This window comes from Hyla sarda, chromosome 7, assembly GCF_029499605.1.
Source record: "Hyla sarda isolate aHylSar1 chromosome 7, aHylSar1.hap1, whole genome shotgun sequence".
NCBI lineage: Eukaryota > Metazoa > Chordata > Amphibia > Anura > Hylidae > Hyla > Hyla sarda.
The window spans coordinates 29,373,870-29,397,510 of NC_079195.1; the positions used below are offsets into that span (position 1 = coordinate 29,373,870).

Here is a 23,641-nt window from a genome sequence, read left to right on the forward strand (position 1 = left end):
TAGGACATAAAACAGATCAGTATTATCGGTCATCTCCTGCTCTGGTCTGCTCGATCACAGACCAGAGCAGGAGACGCCGGGAGCCGCACGGAGGAAGGAGAGGGGACCTCCGTGCGGCGTTGTGAAAGATCGGATCCCCGCAGCAGCGCTGCGGGCAATCCGATCATTCATTCAAATCGCGCACTGCCGCAGATGCCGGGATCTGTATTGATCCCGGCACCTGAGGGGTTAATGGCGGACGCCCGCGAGATCGCGAGCGTCGGCCATTGCCGGCGGGTCCCTGGCTGCGATCAGCAGCCGGGATCAGCCACGCATGACACGGGCATCGCTCCGATGCCCGCGGTTATGCACAGGACGTAAATGTACGTCCTGGTGCGGTTAGTACCACCGCACCAGGACGTACATTTACGTCCTGCATCCTTAAGGGGTTAAGGACCTTCCGAGGTCACATGGTATCGTCACATGTCAGACCATAACCCTTGTAAGGAGAATTGACATATGGTATGGACCAATGAGCTTAAGGTCAGCCCCTGCCCATATAAGGGAGCTGCAGCCAATGATCGCTCTCTTGCTCCTGAGCTGCAAAGCAAGCAGCATATCTCTTGGGTGCCGGACAATCGGAGAGAGAGGAGTTCTGAGTTACTTACAAAGAAAAGACCAGGCCAGAAGCCTGAAAATTCCGTAACTTGCGAAACCGTGAGTTTAAATATCAATCCCCGCTAAAGCTGGCGTGACTACTGGATCTAATACCAATCCCCTAAATAAAGTGGAACAGCGCATATTAACCTCCTAAGCTCTATAAAACTCACGAGGTCCCAACCAACTGTCAAACTCCAAATAGACTCTGTTATATGGACTGTTCCTGTTTAATCCTGCATAAAAGCTTCAGTAAAAGTTCCTACAGTTTCTACAAATCCCCGGTTGTGGACAATCATTTATTATACCTCCCTATCTTTCTTGGGACAGGTGGCGATAGGACAAGCATACAGAGGAGCCCTCACCCTGGCGTCACGAGTGATAAGGGTTAAACAAACACCCTTTAGTTACCGCACAGCTACACCCCATAGACCCTACAACCCCAGGCTACCACACACATGTCTAAGGGCCCAAACTTACAGCATCATAGAGATGTAACTATATTCTGAGGCCAAGCAGCTCCTCATCATAACATTAGCCACCTTAGCCTTTTGATCTGACTGCTGGGATCCCCACCATGTACATGCTCAGCTGCCACTTCAATCCCTCCCTATGGGACTGCTGGATATAGTCAAGTTTATTACTTGGTTATCTTCAGAGGAACCCTTTGTGAGTGAACGGATGCACACCAAGGGACCCTCGTCCTTACAATTAGGGGGGTCCAGACGTTAGGTCCCTAATGATCAGATTCTTATCACCTATCCCGTGGATATGTGATACGTCTTAATCTGAATTTCTGACGTGGAATTGGAGAGTGTTCATTCTTTCGGCAGAATTCATGCGCATTGCATTCTCGTCAATGGTCGCGGCGCAGGTCCACCGACTGCACTCAGAATGTGCGCTAGATCTCGTGGAGGATATTCTCAGTGTGGACATACCCTTAGGCTTTCATTTTATTGAGGATAGTGTGAATGTACCCTACCTTTTCACTTATGTAATGACATTTTGTAATGATTCCATGTGTAGTTACTGCTTGAATAGGCTACATGTTTGACCTTAAATATTACAGTATTCCTACTAATGTTCATCTGCAGGATCCTCTTTTAATGTTACTCTGCAGCATATCTACTAGTGTTGTTATGCAGCATATCTACTAGTGTTACTCTGCAGCATCTCTTTAGTATTGTTACTTTGCAGCATCTCTTCAGTATTGTTATTCTGCAGCATCTCTTCAGCATTGTTATTCTGCAGCATCTCTTCAGCATTGTTATTCTGCAGCATCTCTTCAGCATTGATATTCTGCAGCATCTCTTCAGCATTGTTATTCTGCAGCATCTCTTCAGCATTGTTATTCTGTAGCATCTCTTCAGCATTGTTATTCTGTAGCATCTCTTCAGCAGTGTTATTCTGGAGCATCTCTTCAGCAGTGTTATTCTGCAATCTGCAGCATCTCTTCTGCAGTGTTATTCTGGAGCATCTCTTCAGCAGTGTTATTCTGCAATCTGCAGCATCTCTTCAGCAGTGTTATTCTGCAGCATCTCTTCAGTATTGTTATTCTGCAGCATCCTTTCAGGTTACTCTGCTGCATCTTTGCTTCTACTACTTTGCAGCTTCCCTTCCTCTTTCACTTAGTGAAATCCCTACTATGGTTACTCTACAACATCTCTATTACCGTTACTCTGCAGTCTCTCTCTTGTACTGCTACTCTTCATCCTCATTGCTTGTGATATTCTGCAGCATCATTTCTACTGTTACTCTAAAGCATCCTGGCTGCTTTTATTCTGTATTGTTTCTGGTACTTTTACTCACTGAACAAGGTGTCTCCTGCCTTATTGTGCCTCACAACTTTAGTGACACTTTGCTTCTTTCCTGTTACTGTTACAGCATCGGGGCCCTTGGGCAAAATTTATTCAACTATATATGTGCTGAAATATTACAGATAATAACACAATAAATAAGAGGAATCCTTCGAAAATCTACCATACAGAGCATAAATAGCAGTACCATGCAGTATCCATATAATACTACAATATAAAACTTAAATAGAGCCGCGATACACAGCCCATACAACCCATACAGCACCTAAATAACGGTATTTTGATGTCTGAATAAGGGAAATGCATTGCCAATTGAAACAAATGTACAGTACCGAAATATATACTCCCATGCAATGCAAATTCAACATAATTTGAAACATAGTAGACAGTTGGGGGCTATAATAAGAATTTATAAAACATAAATCTTAATACCCAGATAAAAAGCAGATACATCACATGCGTGAATTGTTTTATTTTTTTACAATTATTATAGCCCCCAATAATAATAATCTTACGTAGCTGACTCTGTTAAGTTGCTAATTTATAAAAATCTATAATGTATGATCATTTTCTGACCCCTTTTTTTTTGCAAAAAGAGCACCTCAAAGACTGCGAGAAACAAGATTCTCTAATGAAACCAAGATTAAACCTACTGACCTCAATTCTAGGCATCATGTCTGGAGGGAACCTGGCACTGCCCATCACCTGCCTAATACCATCCCTACAGTGAACATGGTGGGGGCAGCATCATGTCTGGGGGAAACCAGGTACTGCCCATCACCTGCCTAATACCATCCCTACAGTGATCATGGTGGGGGCAGCATCATGTCTGGGGGAAACCAGGCACTGCCCATAACCTGCCCAATACCATCCCTACAGTGATCATGGTGGGGGCAGCATCATGTCTGGAGGAAACCAGGCACTGCCCATCACTCACCCAATACCATCCCTACAGTGATCATGGTGGGGGCAGCATCATGTCTGGGGGAAACCAGACACTGCCCATCACCTGCCCAATACCATCCCAACAGTGATCATGGTGTGGGCAGCATCATGTCTGGAGGAAACCAGGCACTGCCCATCACCTGCCCAATACCATCCCTACAGTGATCATGGTGGGGGCAACATCATGTCTGGAGGAAACCAGGCACTGCCCATCACCTGCCCAATACCATCCCTACAGTGATCATGGCGGGGCAGCATCATGTCTGGGGGAAACCAGGTACTGCCCATCACCTGCCCAATACCATCCCTACAGTGATCATGGTGGGGGCAGCATCATGTCTGGAGGAAACCAGGTACTGCCTATCACCTGCCCAATACCATCCCTACAGTGATCATGGTGGGGGCAGCATCATGTCTGGAGGAAACCAGGCACTGCCCATCACCTGCCCAATACCATCCCTACAGTGATCATGGCGGGGCAGCATCATGTCTGGGGGAAACCAGGCACTGCCCATCACCTGCCCAATACCATCCCTACAGTGATCATGGTGGGGGCAGCATCATGTCTGGAGGAAACCAGGTACTGTCTATCACCTGCCCAATACCATCCCTACAGTGATCATGGTGGGGGCAGCATCATGTCTGGAGGAAACCAGGTACTGCCCATCACCTGCCCAATACCATCCCTACAGTGATCATGGTGGGGGCAGCATCATGTCTGGGGGAAACCAGGCACTGCCCATCACCTGCCCAATACCATCTCTACAGTGATCATGGTGGGGGCAGCATCATGTCTGGAGGAAACCAGGCACTGCCCATCACCTGCCCAATACCATCCCTACAGTGATCATGGTGGGGGCAGCATCATGTCTGGGGGAAACCAGGCACTGCTCATCACCTGCCCAATACCCTACCTACAGTGATCATGGTGGGGGCAGCATCATGTCTGGAGGAAACCAGGCACTGCTCATCACCTGCCCAATACCATCCCTACAGTGATCATGGTGGGGGCAGCAGCAGGTCTCTTACTCTTGATAAAAAAAACAATCTGGACCTCAGACTGGGCCGAAGGTTCATATCCAACAAAACAACACAGACGTGACTTAGAGACAACACAGGAGCGGCTTAGGGACAACTCTATGAATGTCCTTGAGTGGCCCATCCAGAGCCTGAACCCAATAGAACATCTCTAGAGAGACTTGAAAATGTCTTCCACCGATGGTCCCCATCCAACCTGACAGAACTTGAGATGGTCTGCAAAGAACGGCAAAAAAATCCCCAAATCCTGGTGTGTAAACCTTGTGGCCTCATACCCAAGACACTGGAGGCCGGAATATCTGCCAAAGGGACTTAAAGGGGTACTGGTGCCAGAAAGTTTAACAGATTTGTAAATTACTTCTATTAAAAAATCTTTACCCTTCCAGTACTTATTAGCAGCTGTGGGCTACAGAGAAAATAATTTTACTTTTTTGTCTTGTCCACAGTGCTCTCTGCTGACACCTCTGTCCGTGTCGGGAACTGTCCAGAGCAGCGTAGGTTTTCTATGGGGATTTTCTCCTACTCTGGACAGTTCCTGATACGGGCATCAGGTGTCAGCAAAGAGCACTGTGGACAAGACAGAAAAGAAATTCAAAAAGAAAAGAATTTCCTCTGTAGCATACAGCTGCTAATATGTACTGGAAGGGTAAAGATTTTTTAATAGAAGCAATTTACAAATCTGTTTAACTTTCTGGCACCAGTTGATTTAAAAAAAAAAAAAATGATTTCCACCGGAGTACCCCTTTAAACTAAGTAATGAGTAAAAGGGTATGAATACTTATGTCACTGGAAGTATGACAAGTGCTTCATTCATGGGTTCTGTTGTGTGGACTTCCCACACATCAGCTCTAGTTAGTTCTGTAAAAAAAAGTGTGTCTCCATCTTTATGTCCCGCATCCCCAGTGCTTGGACCCTATAGCAGTGTTTCACAACCAGGGTGCCTCCAGCTGTTGCAAAACTACAACTCCCAGCATGCCCGGACAGCCGTTGGCTGTCCGGGCATGCTGGGAGTTGTAGTTTTGCAACCTGCGGCACCACCCTGGTTGGGAAACAACCCTGCCCGATAGCGACATTTCACGTCTCACGCGAGTCTATTATCCGCCGCGCCTCTTTATAACGTTGTTAGATTTTTATAAGCTGCCGAGTTTAGATTCTGCGGCCCTTTAATGACCCGACTATAAATGGCGGCCGTTAATAATAATTGTTACTTCTATGATACTAAAGCGATTCCGTAATGAGCATTAATAATACATTACAGCTTTACGGCGCTTGCTTACAGATTGTGACTGGCTGTTATTATGCAGTCTTTCTGTGTTTTTCGGAGATAATTCGCTGTGAAGTACGTCAAGCGTACGGGCTACTCCATTCTGGGTCAGGGTTCCCCGACACGATGAGAGTTGTAGTTATGCAACAACTAAAGAGCCCCAGGTTGGGGGTCACTATTCTGCATCAGTGATCGGCCATGTTTTATCTGTACAATTACATATAATATATAATAATATAATTAAATATAATATTATAATATTATAGTTTTAATCTATATAACTTCACTTTTGCATAAAGGTGTAGTACATGTGAATACAGAAAATTTCGTTATGCATATCATCAGGTGAAGTGGCACTATTACTACAGTGTGTATGTATAACCGGTATTTGAGTTGTTTTTATTCCTTAAAGGAGTAGTCCAGTGGTGACCCAGTGGTGAACAACTTATCCCCTATCCTAAGGATAGGGGATAAGTTTGAGATCGCGGGGGGGTCCGACCGCTGGGGCCCCCCTGCGATCTCCTGTACGGAGCCCCGACAGCCCGCGGGAAGGGGGCGTGTCGACCTCCGCACGAAGCGGCGGCCGACACGCCCCCTCAATACAACTCTATGGCAGCGCTGCCTTCGGCAATCTCCGGCTCTACCATAGAGATGTATTGAGGGGGCGTGTCGGCCACAGCTTCGTGCGGGGGTCGACACCCGCTATCTGGCCGGAGAGCCTGGCCCCCGTACAGAGAGATCGCAGGGGGGCCCCAGCGGTCGGACCCCCCCGCGATCTCAAACTTATCCCCTATCCTTAGGATAGGGGAGAAGTTTTTCACCACTGGACTACCCCTTTAAAAAAAAAAAAACATGCTAGTATGGCCCTAGTGATGTGCCGAACATTCTGGGCCAATCAGATGCCTCTCTTTCCCCTCTTGCAGCATGCAGTTTCACAGACACAGGTACTGCAGCTGCATCTCCTTCTCACAGCATCTCAGGTTAAAGGGGTATTGCAGGAAAAAAAAAAGTTATGTTTTAATATCAATTGGCTCCAGAAAGTTAAACAGATTTGTATATTACTTCTATTAAAAAAATCTTAATCCTTTCAATAATTATCAGCTGCTGAAGCGGAGTTGTTCTTTTCTGTCTGGCAACAGTGCTCTCTGCTGACATCTCTGCTTGTCTCGGGAACGGCACAGAGTAGAAGAGGTTTGCTATGGGGATTCGCTTCTACTCTGGACAGTTCCCGAGACAGGTGTCATCAGAGAGCACTTAGACAGAAAAGAACAACTCAACTTCAGCAGCTCATAAGTACTGAAAGGATTAAGATTTTTTAATAGAAGTAATTTACAAATCTGTTTAACTTTCTGGAGCCAGTTGATATATAAAAAAAAGTTTTTTTTCCTGGATAACCCCTTTAAATTCACATCAGTGTTTGACCTCCAGACTAGAGATGAGCGAATTTACAGTAAATTCGATTCGTCACGAACTTCTCAGCTCGGCAGTTGATGACTTATCCTGCATAAATTAGTTCAGCTTTCCGGTGCTCCGGGGGGCTGGAAAAGGTGGATACAGTCCTAGGAGACTCTTTCCTAGGACTGTATCCACCTTTTCCAGCCCACAGGAGCACCTGAAAGCTGAACTAATTTATGCAGGATAAGCATCAACTGCCGAGCCGAGAAGTTCGTGACAAATCAAATTTACTGTAAGTTCGCTCATCTCTACTCCAGACCATTAAGATCCGTTTATACAGTTAGAACAAATCTTATTTTAGACGGATGTAAACGTTATTTTAACTGATTTGTTGGAATAGTCTGTGAAAGTAACGGACCGTTTACTATTTTAAACCTATTTCCCTTCTTTTTGTATTCTTAGCATGCTCAGTTTTAATAATAAATTCCAATAGAAGTTTCAAATAGCGGACCCAAACGGAGATTACTTCTGTTTACATCAGTCACCATAGAGTTCAATGTTAAATTTTAAACGGATGTTAGAAATCCGCCCAATGGCCCTGATTCACTATTGTAACTATTTACTATTCTGCGCCAGAATTATGTCTCATTGCGCCAGAATTCTGTCTGCGCCAGAAATGATAAACCCGACTAATTCTCCATTTGACTGAGAAAACCTGGAAAAGGGGGCGTGTCTGTCTGGGAAAGAGGCGTGGTCACAGAAAAGGGGCGTGTTCCCGACATTCTCACAAAAACTCAACCTATTTACTAAGGTTTCCACAGAAAATGTGGTGGATTTCAGCTGAGGAAAACCAGACAGATCAGAGCAGGTGTAAAAAAAAAAGCAAAATGTAGGGAAAGTGGAAAATGTAGGGAAAGTTTAGTAAATACCGTAGAAAATAAATTGTAGGGAATTAAAACCCACAAAGAAACCTACACAACACTCTTAGTACCATATATACTCGAGTATAAGCCTATTTTTTCAGCACGATTTTTCGTGCTGAAAACGCCCCCCTCGGCTTATACTCGAGTGAACTCTCCGCCTGTCAATTCCTTCTCAGTGGTCTTAAACCTGCGGACCTCCAGATGTTGCAAAACTACAACTCTTGAAACCTCTGGAGGTCCGCAGGTTGAAGACCCCGTTCCTGCGCATGAACGTCCCTGTGTGTCGTCATCAAGGCAACATCACTAGTCCGGGGCTGGGCCCGGAGCGGAGAAGAGGGCCCCCCGATGAAAATGGACAGCCCGGAACGACTAACCCTCCCCACTGGACGGTCCCTGCAGCATAGATGGCCCGGACCAGATCACCCTTCCTTCCCACCGAGGGGAGGTGAGTAGAAAACTAAAGAGGGGGTCTGGATGATGACGAAAGGCCGTAGTGGTCTTCAACCTGCAGACCTCCAGAGGTTTCAAAACTACAACTCCCAGCTGGGAGTTGTAGTTTTGCAACATCTGGAGGTCCGCAGGTTGAAGACCACTGATGAAGGGATTGACAGGCGGTGATGATGAAAGGGGGGGGGGGGGGGGTGATGACGGGTCTGGATGATGACATGGGGGGATAATGTATTTCCCACCCTAGGCTTATAGTCGAGTCAATAACTTTTTCTGGGTTCTTGGGGTGAAATTAGGGGCCTTGGCTTATATTCGGGTCGGCTTATACTTGAGTATACACGGTAAATCAGGGCCAATGTCCGTTATTTAGAATGGAAAAAAACAGCAAACACTATTTAATTCTCGTCGAAATAAACATGAAACAAAACTGATGCAAACAGACATGGACTGGGGGTTCACACTATGAAATTACTGCGCACAGAATTGGTGTCAATGAGTCTTCCGCTGACCTGTTCACATGGTGAAATTTCAGCGGCAGAAAATTCTTCCGAAAAAATTAACGGAATTACGCGTGGACTGCATTGCCATGAATGGTGATGGCATAGGTCCGTGTGGCTCTAGTGATAAGAATTTCGACGGCAGCGGCTCAGACAGACTCTCAGATCAGAATTCTTGACCAGAATTTCGTGTGGAGATTCCGTAATGTGACTTAAAGGTAAGTTTAAGTTGAACTGCTAAAATCTCCAGCCAGTTATAACATTATGGATGTTGTTAAAATTTTACTAATCTTATCCACATGCTTCGTATTTTTTCAGCCCGGAAATGGATCCTGCGCAACCATTTTGCACGATTTCGCTATTTTGCACTTGCGCGGGCAATAATAAATTCCCCCCTATAGAAAGGAATGGATTGCTATATGCTTTTTTAGGCTAGGGTCACACGGACGGATCTGCAGCGTATTTTACCCTACAGTGCGCCCCCAGCTGTGCCTGCTCGTAGCAGCGATACGTCGCTATGAGCAGACACACTGCGATGTGCGAGTCACCACGTGCATGCGCAGTATACTCACACACATCGCGGCTGCTCTCTGCTCTCTGCTTAGCTCAGGGAGAGCAGCCACGATGTGTGAGAGTACACTGCGCATGCGCACGGTGAGCAGTCTGTCTGCTCGCAGCGGCACAGCTAGGGGCACACTGTAGGCACAGCTTGGGGCACACTGTAGGGTCCATCGTAGGGTTGGCGGATCTGCAGCGTAAAATACACTGCGGATCCGTCCGTGTGACCCTAACCCAACAAAATCTGAAATAAGGAAATTTTAAAGTAAATGTATTACCTTTATTTTTTCCTTAATACTGAAACATGTTCTTTTTTCTAATCTGTAGTATTTTCTGATTTGTTTTTTTCTACTTTATTAAATTTTTAGCATATTAGTACAGGGGCAGCTATCTAAGGCTGCATTCACATCTCGTTTTTGCAATACGGGTCCCGTATCCCGTTCCTGTACAAAAAACAGATACGGTTTTATGTTTGTCAACATTTTAAAGTTTTTCTTTTTTTATTGAATTTCCCCAAAAAAATCCCCCCCCCCCAAAAAATGAAAAGAGTATTGTGCAAAACGGTTACCATAGAACTCCATTTTAAAATAACCGTATACAGGTTGGATACCGTAGTAGACTACAGTTTGGTGTACAGTTAAAAACCATGTAAATGATGCAAAACGTACTCAACCTGATGCTACGGTTGGCATACGGTTTACAATGAAATGTCTATATATACGGTTTGCAATACGGTTCAATGCGTTTTTTTCAATAAAACCGGATACAGCAACCGTATTGCAAAAACAAGATGTGAATGCAGCCTAACCTGAACTGAACTAGCATGAACAGGATTTAGTCATATGCTTTACAGCAAGCCCCATAAACAATATACTGGCCCATACCCTATTCACTAGAAAGGAAACATTTTCTAGGCATGCTCTATGACCTGTGCAGAGGTCATTCCTCATTCTTTAAAAAAAAAAAAAAGATTTAACAAATAAAACCTTGATTTAAACACTAGGTTATTTTCTGATGAGACATTCCCTCTAAAACCACAACAGGGCTGGTGCAAACCTTCAGTCACCAAAAAAATCCATCTAGAGTAATGGAGTTAATAGCAGACAGGGAGGAGGGGGATGCAGCTGCAGTTTGTGTCTGTAAGAGGGGTAGAAGGAGAATAGAGGACGGCCGAATGCATGCACATGCCCCGTGTACCATGGGAGATGTGCATGCAAGATCATCGCCCACCATTCGCACATCTCCCGTGTACCATGGGATGTGCAGCTGATGGCCGATTGCAGCAAAGGGGCTGCACCGAGATCACCATGAGGTTACCATGAAGGTAAACGGGTGGTGATCTCGGTGCAGCCCCTTTGCTGCAATCGGCCATCAGCTGCACATCCCATGGTACACGGGAGATGTGCGAATGGTGGGCGATTATCTTTCAGCCAACTGGCTGAACAGGTCAATATCTCCCTGTGTAGTAAAGGCTAGCGATCAGCCGACGAATGAGCAAGCTTGTTAGTCAGCTGATCGCAAGCCTTACTACACAGGGCGATATTGGCTTGTTTGCCCGATAAGCGCCCCCTGTTTTAGGGTCCTAAGTAGTAAGACATCTGATTGGCTCACAGTACTAAGCACAGGACTGGCATTAAAAATATGCACAAAGTAAAGAAAGACCCACAATAAAATAGGGCAGACAACAATATAAGGCGGTACTATATATTTTCTATATTATATCTACGGCTGCCAGAAGAGTGATTTTGTTTTCATTGTAATAAAACATAGATATGCCTAAAATGTATCTCACCTCTGGGTGCCCCATCCATTGGGGGTACTGAGGGTCCTGGGACCCTCACTTTGCATTCAGAAGTGGACGAAGTAGAAGCACTAGATGTAAGATCTCTCATAGGTTTCCTATGGAATGGAGAGAGTTGTGTATGTCCCTTTAACTCCCCAGTCTTCTCCCATATGTGGCCACTGCTGGTAACCAAAGGTTGTAAGATGGATGTCAAGGGACGATACCTGTCAGACATATAGGCAAGGTGGTGGAGCAGGCCGTGTTATTCTCTACAGCTGATGGGCACAGCATACATGCTCCTCCTATGCAGGATCTGTGGGGAGAGGTGGCATCTTTCCTTCAGGCTGTGCCTTTTCCTATCTGCAGGAGGCCAGACTTTTGTTAACTATACACATCCCTGCATGTTCCTATTTTTAGGCAAGTGTCACATGACCGAGACAGATCACTATAACTCCTTCGGCAGCTGAAGATCTGTACTTAAACCAGTGTGTACAACCTGTATTTAAGTTTTTTTTTTTATCCCTTTTGAAAAAAAATAATAATAATAAAAAATTAAAAAAAAACACACTAGTATGACCATAGTGATGTGCTGAACATTCTGGGCCAATGAGATGCCTCTCCCTCTTCCCTCTCTCAGCATGCTGTTACACAGACACTGCACCTGCATCTCCCTCTTCCCTCTCTCAGCATGCTGTTACACAAGACACAGGTACTGCACCTGCATCTCCCTCTTCCCTCTCTCAGCATGCTGTTACACAAGACACAGGTACTGCACCTGAATCTCCCTCTTCCCTCTCTCAGCATGCTGTTACACAAGACACAGGTACTGCACCTGAATCTCCCTCTTCCCTCTCTCAGCATGCTGTTACACAGACACAGGTACTGCACCTGCATCTCCTCTCCCACAGCATGCAGTTACATAAGACACAGGTACTGCACCTGCATCTCCTCTCCCACAGCATGCAGTTACATAAGACACAGGTACTGCACCTGCATCTCCTCTCCCACAGCATGCAGTTACATAAGACACAGGTACTGAACCTGCATCTCCCTCTTCCCTCTCTCAGCATGCCGTTAAACATACACAGGTACTGCACCTGCATCTCCTCTCCCACAGCATGCAGTTACACAAGACACAGGTACTGCACATGCACCTCCCTCTTACCTCTCTCAGCACGCTGTTACACAGACACAGGTACTGAACTTGCATCTCCTGTCTCACAGCATGCAGTTACACAAGACACAGGTACTGCACCTGCATCTCCCTCTTCCCTCTCTCAGCATGCAGTTACACACAGGGGTACTGCACCTGCATCTCCTCTCGCACAGCATGCAGTTACACAAGACACAGGTACTGCACCTGCATCTCCCTCTTCCCTCTCAGCATGCCGTTACACAGACACAGGTACTGCACCTGCATCTCCTCTCTCACAGCATGCAGTTACACAAGACACAGGTACTGCACCTGCATCTCCCTCTTCCCTCTCACAGCATGCAGTTTCACAGACAAGGGTATTGCAGCTGCATCTCTTTCTCCCCTCTTGTGGATTACAAACACAGGTACTGCAGTGCATCTCCCTCTCCCCTCTCACAGCATGCACTTTTACAGACACAGGTACTGCAGCTGCATTTCCCTCTCACAGCGAGCAATTTCACAGACACAAGTAAGGCATGCAGAATCTCACAGCATGCTGTTTTACAGACACAGGTACTGCAGCTGCATCTCCCTCTCCCCTCTCACAGCATGCCGTTACACAAGACACAGGTACTGCACCTGCATCTCCCTCTCCCCTCTCACAGCATGCTCACAGACACTCATAGAATGTACTGGTGCTGTATCTTCTTCCTCTCCTTCTCTCCTATTTACTGTTGAACTCTAGATGGATTTTCTGGGGATTGAGGGGGCTCTGAACAGAGGTAAAAGATAACAACAAGCTGCTGTGAGGTGAAGAAGAAGACACTTTCCCCATGAAAGAAATATTTCCCTTAATAATGCATACTACATATTTACAATGTGCCACACACAAATTAGTCTTCCCGTGGCCTGATTGGTCTGGAGCAGATCACATGGTCGCATCACAAACAAGCCCTGACAAGGTACCATATACGTTCACGAAAAATTTTCAATTATGTTGCAGAAATTTGCACCCTTTATAGATGACTGCAGCCCCTCAGTTTTGATGTCCGTGACCTGTATAGTCATCTCTATTTGAGCTCTGTGCTGGCGAGGCCTAGCACGCCGACTATTATGATCAATGTACTGTAACAAATAAGACTATAATATGACGGATTGTGTATTATTTAATACTGGATAGGGTCATAAACTTCAATAGGTTTTCCAGTTAACTTTGAAGGGAAATTGAAAAGGTCATAAAGCTGTGATTGGCTGGGACCACCTTGATGCCAGGAACGAGGGGGGCGCGATCCATAAATGTGCGGTAACTCTCCACTTAAAGGGGTACTCTGGTGGAAAACAATTTTATTTAAAATCAACTGGTGCCAGAAAGTTTAACAGATTTGTAAATGACTTCTATTAAAAAATCTTAACCCTTCTAATAGTTATCAGCTGCTGTATGCGCCACAGGAAGTTATTTTCTTTCTGAATTTCTTTTCTGTCTGACCACAGTGTTCTCTGCTGACACCTCTTTCTGCGTCAGGAACTGTCTAGAGCAGGAGAGGTTTGCTATGGGGATTTGTTCCTGCTATGGACAGTTCCTTACATGGACAGAGGTGTCAGCAGAGAGTACTGTGGTCAGACAGAAGAGAGATTCAAAAAGGAAAGAACTTCCACTGGAGCATACCGCAGCTGATAAGTACTGGAAGGATTAAGATTTTCTAATAGAATTAATTTACAAATCTGTTTAACTCTCTGGCACCAGTTGATTTAAAAAAGAAATATGTTTTTCCACAGAGTACCCCTTTAAGCGAATAGAAGCCAGAAGTGTAACTATACGGGGTGCAGAGGATGGTGGTGCATTTGGGTCAGGGAGCCCAAAATATCCCTGGGGCCTAAACTATCCCTCTGCCCCATATAAGGCTGCATTCACACTACATTTGCTGCCTATAGCTGCTGAGTCCAGCCAGGAAATTTCAAAACCAGGCGCTCCAGTATCCCAGCCGGATCCGCACACCTTGAATGAGCCAACTGGAGTCAGATAGTGACTCCTGTCTGCTTATTTTTGCCCTGTATTCGGTTTTGTTACCGGACTTAAAGGGGTTATCCAGGAAAAAAAAACTTTAATTTTTTATATATCAACTGGCTCCAGAAAGTTAACCAGATTTGGAAATTACTTCTATTAAAACATCTTAATCCTTTCAGTACTTATGAGCTGCTGAAGTTTAGTTGTTCTTTTCTGTCTAAGTGCTCCCTGATGACACCTGTCTCAGGAACTGTCCAGAGTAGAAGCAAATCCCCATAGCAAACCTCTCCTACTCTGTGCAGTTCCCGAGACAAGCAGAGATGTCAGCAGAGAGCACTGTTGCCAGACAGAAAAGAACTCAACTTCAGCAGCTGATAATTATTGGAAGGATTAAGATTTTTTAATAGAAGTAATTTACAAATCTTTTTATCTTTCTGGAGCTAGTTGATTTATTATATATATATATATATATATATATATATATATATATATATATATATATAATATATAAGGTTTTCCCTGGAATACCCCTTTAAATCCGTGGTATACTGCGATTTTAGGTCCGGTCACAAAACCGAATACAGGGCAAAAATGAGCCAATTGGAGTCACTGTCTAACTCAGGTCGGCTCTTTAAAGTAAATGGGTTTCGGCGCCGGTCCAGCTGGGATACGGGAGGGCCCGGTTTTGAAATTTCCCAGCCGGATCCGGCCGCCGTTGGCCGTAAGTGCCATTACAGATTTTGCATTGGAACCTAAGATTTTCAAGTTGCGCCTATAAGAGTCTCCCAATAATCCTGAAAATAAGGGAACTCGCTTTATCATTCTTGCTAGATAAGTGGGCACTCCTATGGAAGGAAATGGGCGCTGGAAAAGGTTTTTCGATGGAAAATGTCAGGACATGTTTGGACACTTCACCATTTGATAATGGGATATAGTGGCCCCCTTTTTAGGTAAGGGGTGACTAGAGCAGTGGTCTCAAAATGTGGCCCTCCAGATGTTGCAAAACTTCAACTCCCAGCATGCCCGGACAGCCAACGGCTGTCCGGGCATGCTGGGAGTTGAAGTTTTGCAACATCTGGAGGGCCACAGTTTCAGACCACTGTACTAGAGCTTTCCATAGCTCCAAGTCACTTCAGTGGAGAGTGACCACACAACGTTGTCACCTCTTTATTGAGACTTGGAACAGGACTGCCACAATTTTTGGGTCGGTGCCGGCCTGGCCCTTGGGTTCCTCAATGGTCACATACGGAAGATGCATCTGATTGACCTTTTGATGATTCAAATATAATTTTAAATACTACACATACGCCAGAACATACAAAGATGGCGGCATGTGAAGAGGAGTGACAGCAACCTCTGTAGATACACCCCTGGCTTCCATTCACTCCATGTGATCAGATAGGTAGAACCCCCAAATCCTATGATTGATATGGACCCCAGCGGCATCACTTGCAACTTATGGGCCCCAATGTAAAATCAGTAACAGGGCCCCATGTCTACTATGTGTCATTTATAATACTAGTGACTCCTAATGGGGCAGTGAATTCACCCCCTCTACAGTAACATCCCTGGAGAGAGAAACCTTATCATTACAACATTAGCAAAAAAGGGCCCAAGAGTAATGAGGGCACCAAAAAGAAATCCCCCCCTAGTTGGGTAGTAATGGAGTTCGCCAAAGCCAGGAAGGAGGGTTTGTGATGTCCCAGTATGGGATATACATCTCACAGTCCTATCAGCTTGAGTCCCTGCACATCCCCAGGGCTCACCTGCATTATACTATAATGTAATTAGTTGTATATTATGTGTGAAGGACCTTTGAATGGTCACATGGTTATTGATCACATGATGGTGGTTGTCACATGTTAAAGTCACATGTTTTGTTACCCAGAGAGCACCAGGTGACCAGATAACCCACAGCTAGCCTATGGGCTCCTTGCACAGTCCCCCTTTTGATGATTCAAATACTACACATACGCCAGAACATACAAAGATGGCGGCATGTGAAGAGGAGTGACAGCAACCTCTGTAGATACACCCCTGGCTTCCATTCACTCCATGTGATCAGATAGGTAGCACCCCTAAATCCTATGATTGATATGGACCCCAGCGGCATAACTTGCAATTTATGGGCCCCAATGTAAAATCAGTAACAGGGCCCCATGTCTACTATGTGCCATTTATAATACTAGTGACTTCTAATGGGGCAGAGAAGTCACCCCCCTCTACAGTAACATCCCCGGAGAGAGAAACCCCATCATTACAACATTAGCAAAAAAGGGTCCAAGAGTAATGAGGGCACCAAAAATAAATCCCCCACCTAGTTGGGTAGTAATGAAGTTCGCCAAAGCCGGGAAGGGGCACCATCTTCAGTTTTCTTATAGCAGCTCATTCTGTGAACCCCTGTATATACATCTATATTGTGCTGTCATTCTAGGTTTGGCGTATGTATTATTTATTGTATAAGGGATTGACGATTGATTGCCAATAAAGTTATTTTCAGTCAAAAAAAAATATTAAAAAATTAAAACACAACAAGGAATAAGCATCTGACAAATCTAAAATTTTAGGGTGATCAGCATATCCCCAACCATAATGTACCAACATATCCTAGACATAAAGAAGCTGTATGGGTTATATGCAGAAGGTGTCACAATAATCACAATAATAAGAAGAGCAAAAACCCCTAAACCCAAAAAATTATCTCCATTTATAAAATATTTTTATTTTATTTTATAGCACCAACATACAATACAGCACTTTACATCCACCTCTTTTAAAGGGGTTATCCATAGCTGCTATTTTCCAAAAATGGCGCCACTCTTATCTTCAGGATGTGTGTGGTATTACAAATCAGCTCCTTTCACTTTACTGGAAGTGAGTTGCAATACCACACACAAACTGAGGACAAGAGTGGCACTGTTTCTAAAAAAAAAAATTTTTATAATCCTGGATAACCCCTTTGAGGCTATGTTCAAACATAGAATTTTGGACAGAATTTGGGTCAGTATTTTTAACCAAAACAGCAGTTTTTTCTGTTATAGTTTTTCTCTGAATCTGTTCCACTCCTGATTTTGGTTAAAAAATACTGACCAAAATACTATGTGTGAACAGAGCCTTACCCTTGTAACTCCTGCTTGTGGAAAAGCTTGGTGACTAACAGTTTATTATCCATTTTATCTCCATGCAGCTTTCCTAAACTCCTGCATGAAATGTCGAACCCTTTTCCCAAAGATACAGAGGCATGACGGGACAGATATACAATTTTCAGCGTGCAGGAAAGCTGGGTATCAATCACTATGGTAACCGTGACAGAGGCCATATTGATTGTCACTCAGCTTTCCCAATAACTGATATGGCTAAGACTGAGCAGAATTTATTTTTTTCACAACTTGGCAGAAGAGGACGACTCAAGGACTTCTATTTACTAGGGAGTTTTTAGTAATATTTTTCAAAATTATTAGATTTATCGGGGACATAACATTTGCGTACGGCATTGGTCGTAACTCCGCAAACCTTATCTGACCTCAGTCGATGCACGGCACCGAAAGCTATAACCGTTAACCCTTTTCCGTTAGTCGTATGACGATCCACATAGATACATCTAATAGTAAGCAATGGGTAGGTAGGGTACGTAGACGATTAAACATTTCATTACATAAACCAATGGGTACAACCATGCACATAGTTAGTGGGGTCGGGACCAACAAGAATACTCTTCGCATAGGTATCCATTTCTATAGTTCTATCTGCAGAAAATATATATATATATATACATATATATATATATATATATATATATATATATATATATATATACATACACACACACAAACATATAAAGTAACATAATGGAATAGATTATTGCTTATTATAGGAACAGTATGCATTAAAGTCAGTGTTTCCCGAACACTGCCTCCAGATGTTGCAAAACTACAACTCCCAGCATGCCCGGACAGCCAACGGCTGTCCGGACATGCTGGGAGTTGTAGTTTTGGCAACAGGAACACAGATTAAAGTGCATGAACCAAAAATCTAGCAATACCTGCTCCCCTCGTAGGCCTCTCCTGTGTTCTCTCCATGTAGATTGCAAGCTGTTGAGCACAGGGGTGGGGGGCAGATACTAGGTACACAAGTTACCCCTCCATGTGTACTCCGTCGTTGTGTATGTTGGTGCTGGGTGGGGGGTGTGTACACGGAGGGGATCCCACAGGAGGGGGTGTGTATGTGTAATCTTTGTATGTCTATGCGTTCGAAAAAAAAAAAATAATAATTACAGTGTTTTATCCGGAATAATCCATGTGACCGTCAATACTTTAGTGTTTTAGGAGCGATATCGTTATGGAGGGCTAAGCGATAAAAAAAAGAAAAAAAAATTTGCCGTCCACCTCTGTGATCAATGGCTTCATGTGTGTGTCTCATGTAGCGTGTCGCTCAGAGCCTGCGTCCCCTCCGGGTGGTTACATAGATACGCGTGCATGTGTGTGTGTGTATGTGTACGTGTGTAAATCTATTTACGCCTCCATCCCAATCTCAGCTCCCGAATCTCTCTCTGGAAGGATCCAGAACAAGCGCAGCGGCACCCACCTAACAAAAGGAATTGGGGGGCGCAGGAGGCTGCGATTCCTCATGTGTTTTTTTTCTCTCGCTCCCTCTCTCTTTAGATTCCAGACCCCCTTTTTTCGGAAAGGAGACGTTCGCAATTATCCAGGGCCAAGCGGAACATCGCCGTGGGAGCCCCGGAGAATCATTGTGCCCGGTTGTTTCTGTGCTGGCTCAGGCCGAAAAGGGAAAAAAGGGGGTGCGCAAGAAACCAGCCACACGACAGAAAGAATAAAAAAAAAAAAAAGAAGAGAGAAAGCTTTTTTTTTTTTTTTTTGCTTTTTTTTTTTTTTTAATCCGTTGTGCAGTGAAAATCCCACAAAAGACGAAAAAAAATTTTTTTTCTACCTCCTCCCTCCCCCTCTCCTCTCCTCCTGAACTGCACCCTCCCTCCCCCACTCCTGCTGGTTACTCCCCTCTGCCTTGTCACCTCCCTCTCTTTCTCTGCGTCTCTCTGTCTGTCTAACCCTCCCTCTCTCACCTCTCTCTCTCTCGTACTCTCTTCCTTGAGATCTCTGAAAACAGGATGGGGGGGGTTATACACAGACAGGCGCATAGATAAGGGGGGGGGGGGGGTCCTGCAAAATGGGGTGTTTGGGGCCTTAGATATTTCATGTTGCCTCCAAATGTAAAAGGAGGGAGGAGAGAGAGGTCACAGCGACAGAAATGTTTTCATTCTCCCACTAGCTGTCTTTCTCTTCCCCCCTCCTCGCTTTTCGCTCCCCCCCTCCTGCTCTTCCTGTAATTTCTAACACAAAAGGGGGGGGGGGGGAGAGAATTTATCTGCAGGACTCGAAAGTAACTGTGTGCGTGCTAGGTAATGCATTGGATGTATGTGTGTGCTTGGTTCTAGCCTGTGTAAGGCCTCGTTCTCGACAAAATTCTGTAGTGGGTACATTGCTAAAAATGCATCAATTATTTAACTTTGCTATGCTACGGAAAAGTGTATTTTATCCATATAATGTCAAGTTTCTCAGGCCCCCTGCACACTCTATAGCAGTCATCCCCAAATGTAGCTTTTCGACATTGCAAAACTACAACTACCAGCACATGTGAAGTTGCTGTCAAGTTTCTGGGAGGGTCCCTCAATTACTGCCCAATTGTTGTAGCCCCTGCCAGGGCCAGATGAAGGCTGCCTGGAAGACGGAGCACTTCATTATGATGGGCCCCCCCGACAGTTCCCCCACATTAGGTTGGCAGTACAGTTCCCCCACATTAGGTTGGCAGTACAGTTCCCCCACATTAGGTTGGCAGTACAGTTCCCCCACATTAGGTTGGCAGTACAGTTCCCCCACATTAGGTACAGTATAGTTCCCTCCCCCACATTAGGTGCAGTACAGTTCCCTCACATTAGGTACAGTACAGTTCCCCCACATTAGGTACAGTATAGTTCCCCCACATTAGGTACAGTATAGTTCCCCCACATTAGGTACAGTATAGTTCCCCCACATTAGGTACAGTATAGTTCCCCCACATTAGGTACTGTATAGTTCCCCCACATTAGGTACTGTATAGTTCCCCACATTAGGTACAGTATAGTTCCCCCCACATTAGGTACAGTATAGTTCCCCACATTAGGTGCAGTACAGTTCCCCCACAGACATACAGCCTTCAGCCATATACAGTGTATGGCTGGAGGCTGTATGCCTGTTTGCCTCAGTGTTCCGACCACCGCTCCTCCGGTCCGGGGACACTTACCATGCGTGCACGTCCTCCTCACTGCTCAGCTCCGCTTTTCTCTTATGGGCGTCCCTGCGTGCGCTATCTCCCGGCGGCCCCTGTGCTTTTAAAGTTAACGCGTTGGCCGCTGCAGAGAGGTAACCGCCAGGACATCCTTGTGCCCTGAAAAGATTTTTCGGGACACAGGGACCCAGACTCCATGAGCGCCAATGATGATCTGGCTCTGGCCCCTACACCCCTTCAGATGTTAATGCTACCCCTGCACCCCTATAACAATGATCCCCCAGCAATCTCCCTGTGGCTCTTCAGTTGTTGCAAAACTACAACTCCTAGCATGCTACGATATTCTTCAGCCAAAACTGTTTGTATACACATAAAGGTGCTGTTAAGTATTTGGAGCCCTGAGAAGGCCCATCGATGACTAAGGAATAAAGGAATAAGCGCTCCATAGAGTAGTATTGTTTAAACCCTAATGGTGAGAAAGTGATGTAAATTAACTGCTCACCCTGGGTAGTTGTGTAGCCACATACACAACAATGGTAACAGCATGCAAGGTAGGTCGTCTGCTGCCCTCTGGTAGGTGTATGGCAATAGATTGTTTGGCTTCAAGGGAACCCAGCTCCACGGCGCTGATCGACCAGACAGGTGAGTAGGTAAAAGAGGGTTTATTGACCAGAAAACAACGTGTTTCGCTGCGCAAGCGCAGCGAAACGCGTTACATTCTGGTCAATAAACCCTCTTTTACCCACTCACCTGTCTGGTCGATCAGCGCCGTGGAGCCGGGTTCCCTTGAAGCCAAACAATCTATTGCCATCGATGATTAAGGTAGTGCTCTCCTCTTGTGGCACCACTGGTCCCCCCTCGGGTACTAGATGCAACACCCCTGCATCCACTATAGTAGTGATCCCTAACCTTTACCTCTACAGCTGTTGCACAACTACGCATGAACGCCCATCATGGGCTGGCATTTGCATATACAGTGATCACTCAAGTTACAATGGCCTCAGGTTACAATATTTTCATCATGATTTGAACAAAGTGGGCATTTCACTGCTAACACCCCTTAGTATATAAGTGAACATATAGTAGTGCCTCTGAAACAGTAGGGTCGGCGCTGCCACTAAGCAAACTAGGCAGCCACCCATGGCGCACTACCATCTAGAGCCCAACCTGCCGGCTTCCTCAGATTTAGCTGGCAGGATTTTGCCCACATCCCCCCCCCAGGCTGGTCCTCTAGTAGAGCTGTGGGGAAGACACAGTTGCCAAAGCCATGTTTAACCATAAACACTTCTTAAAGGAGAACTCCAGCCAAAACTAACGTATCCCCGATCCACAGGGTAGGGGATAAGAAGCTGATCGTGCTGGGGGGTTCAACCGACCCCCAAACGCAATCCCCAGAATGAGACTCTGCTGCAGATGGCACATGCTTAATTTGTTTCTATAGCAGCGCCGAAGAGACCCAAGTACAGCACTCGGGCTCGGCCTTTTGGCTAAGATAAAGTGTAGTATCTGTTCTTATCAGTTTCATGCCAGTGGCAGGCGACGCCGGTGTGGAGCTGGTGGGGATGGGTGTTGCATGGTGTTCCGGGGCTGGTTCAGAGGAATCAGCTTGACGGCTGCCCCGATGTGACCTGTTTCCTCCGGGTCTCGCCATGAGGCTGAGAAGGTCTAGAGCCGAGGAACTTTAGTGCCTCGGGGAGTGGTGACCCCCGAGGTGCCGAAACTCACTGGGAGGATGGACTCACTGAGTGGAAGCACGGGCACCATAAACTCTTCACCTTGGGGCACTCATCTCTTGATTCCCGGCCTTCTGGCTAGGATCAGAGACATTTTTTATAGATCCGGCCGGATGTCCAGGCAGTATATTTATTTCTTTTTTGTCACTGTGTCACTTTTTGCGTGTTGTGTCCACAGGATTTGTCAGGATGTGGAAGGCCTTCTGGTTGTCCCTCCTGGCGGTCTAGGGGAGGTGTGTGTGGCCATTAGGTTCTGCACCTCCCTGCAAACACCCCGGGTACTCCTGCATTGGCAGGGTACCGACCGTAATCGGCTCTGCGGGCAGATACCTTGGCTAACGCCAAGGGAGATGCCGGGAGTATTTGTGGTCCCTTAGTAGCTTCATCGAAAAGGGACATCGAACCTTGAGCCTCGCAGGTACCTTTTGGTCTAGAGGGGTAGGGTAAGGTTTGTTGGGGGGCCTCTCCTATCGGAGAAGGGCTTGTGATAGACCGCATCCTTTGTGCACCGCATCCTTTTTTTAGTGTAACACGTTTGCACTTTTTCTTGCACTTTGGGTGATTCGAGAGCACGTTCCTCAGCTCTAAGAAAAAAAAATAAAATAAGATCAAGTGTAGTATCTGTTCTTATCAGTTTCATGCCGGTGGCAGGCGTCACCGGTGTGGAGCTGGTAGGGATGGGTGTACCAGGACGTTCCAGGGCTGGTTCTGAGGAATCAGCTCTACGGCTGCCCCGATGTGACCTGTTTCCTCCGTGTCTCGCCATGAGGTTGGGGGGTCTAGAGCCAAGGTACTTTTGTGCCTCGGGGAGTGGTGACCCTGAGGTGCCGAAACTCACTGGGTGTTATAGTTCACTGAGTAAACACACTGCACCATATACTCTTCACCTTTAGCACTCACCTTTGGTATCCCGGCCTTCTGGCTAGGATCAGGGAAATTTTTATAGATCCGTCCGGATGACCGGGCAGTATATATCTGCACTCATCCAATTATTTATTATTTTTGTATGTCACTGTGCCACTTTGCGTGTTTTGTTTGTACACAGGATTTGTCAGGATGCGGTAGCCCTTCTGGGTGTCCCTCCTGGCGGTCTAGGGGAGGTGTGTGTGGCCATTCGGTTCCTCACCTCCCTGCAACCCCTGGGCATCTTGGCTTCGGTCAAGATGCCATCAGTATACGGCTC

At 45.7% G+C, this 23,641-nt stretch overlaps 1 protein-coding gene across 4 annotated transcripts in view; it reads right to left on the reverse strand.

The window, feature by feature from the left end:
- The window catches only part of ATN1 (atrophin 1), a 55,064-nt gene extending 35,775 nt beyond the window's left edge, over positions 1-19,289 (reverse strand). For 3 of the 4 annotated variants that reach the window (XM_056528905.1, XM_056528901.1, XM_056528906.1), the window contains exon 1: positions 19,028-19,289. The gene's annotated coding sequence lies outside the window, so the exon portion shown is untranslated. Of the gene's footprint in view, positions 1-18,485 lie in introns of all 4 variants that reach the window. The other variant, XM_056528902.1, reaches the window with a different exon arrangement.
- Positions 19,290-23,641: the final 4,352 nt, after the last annotated feature.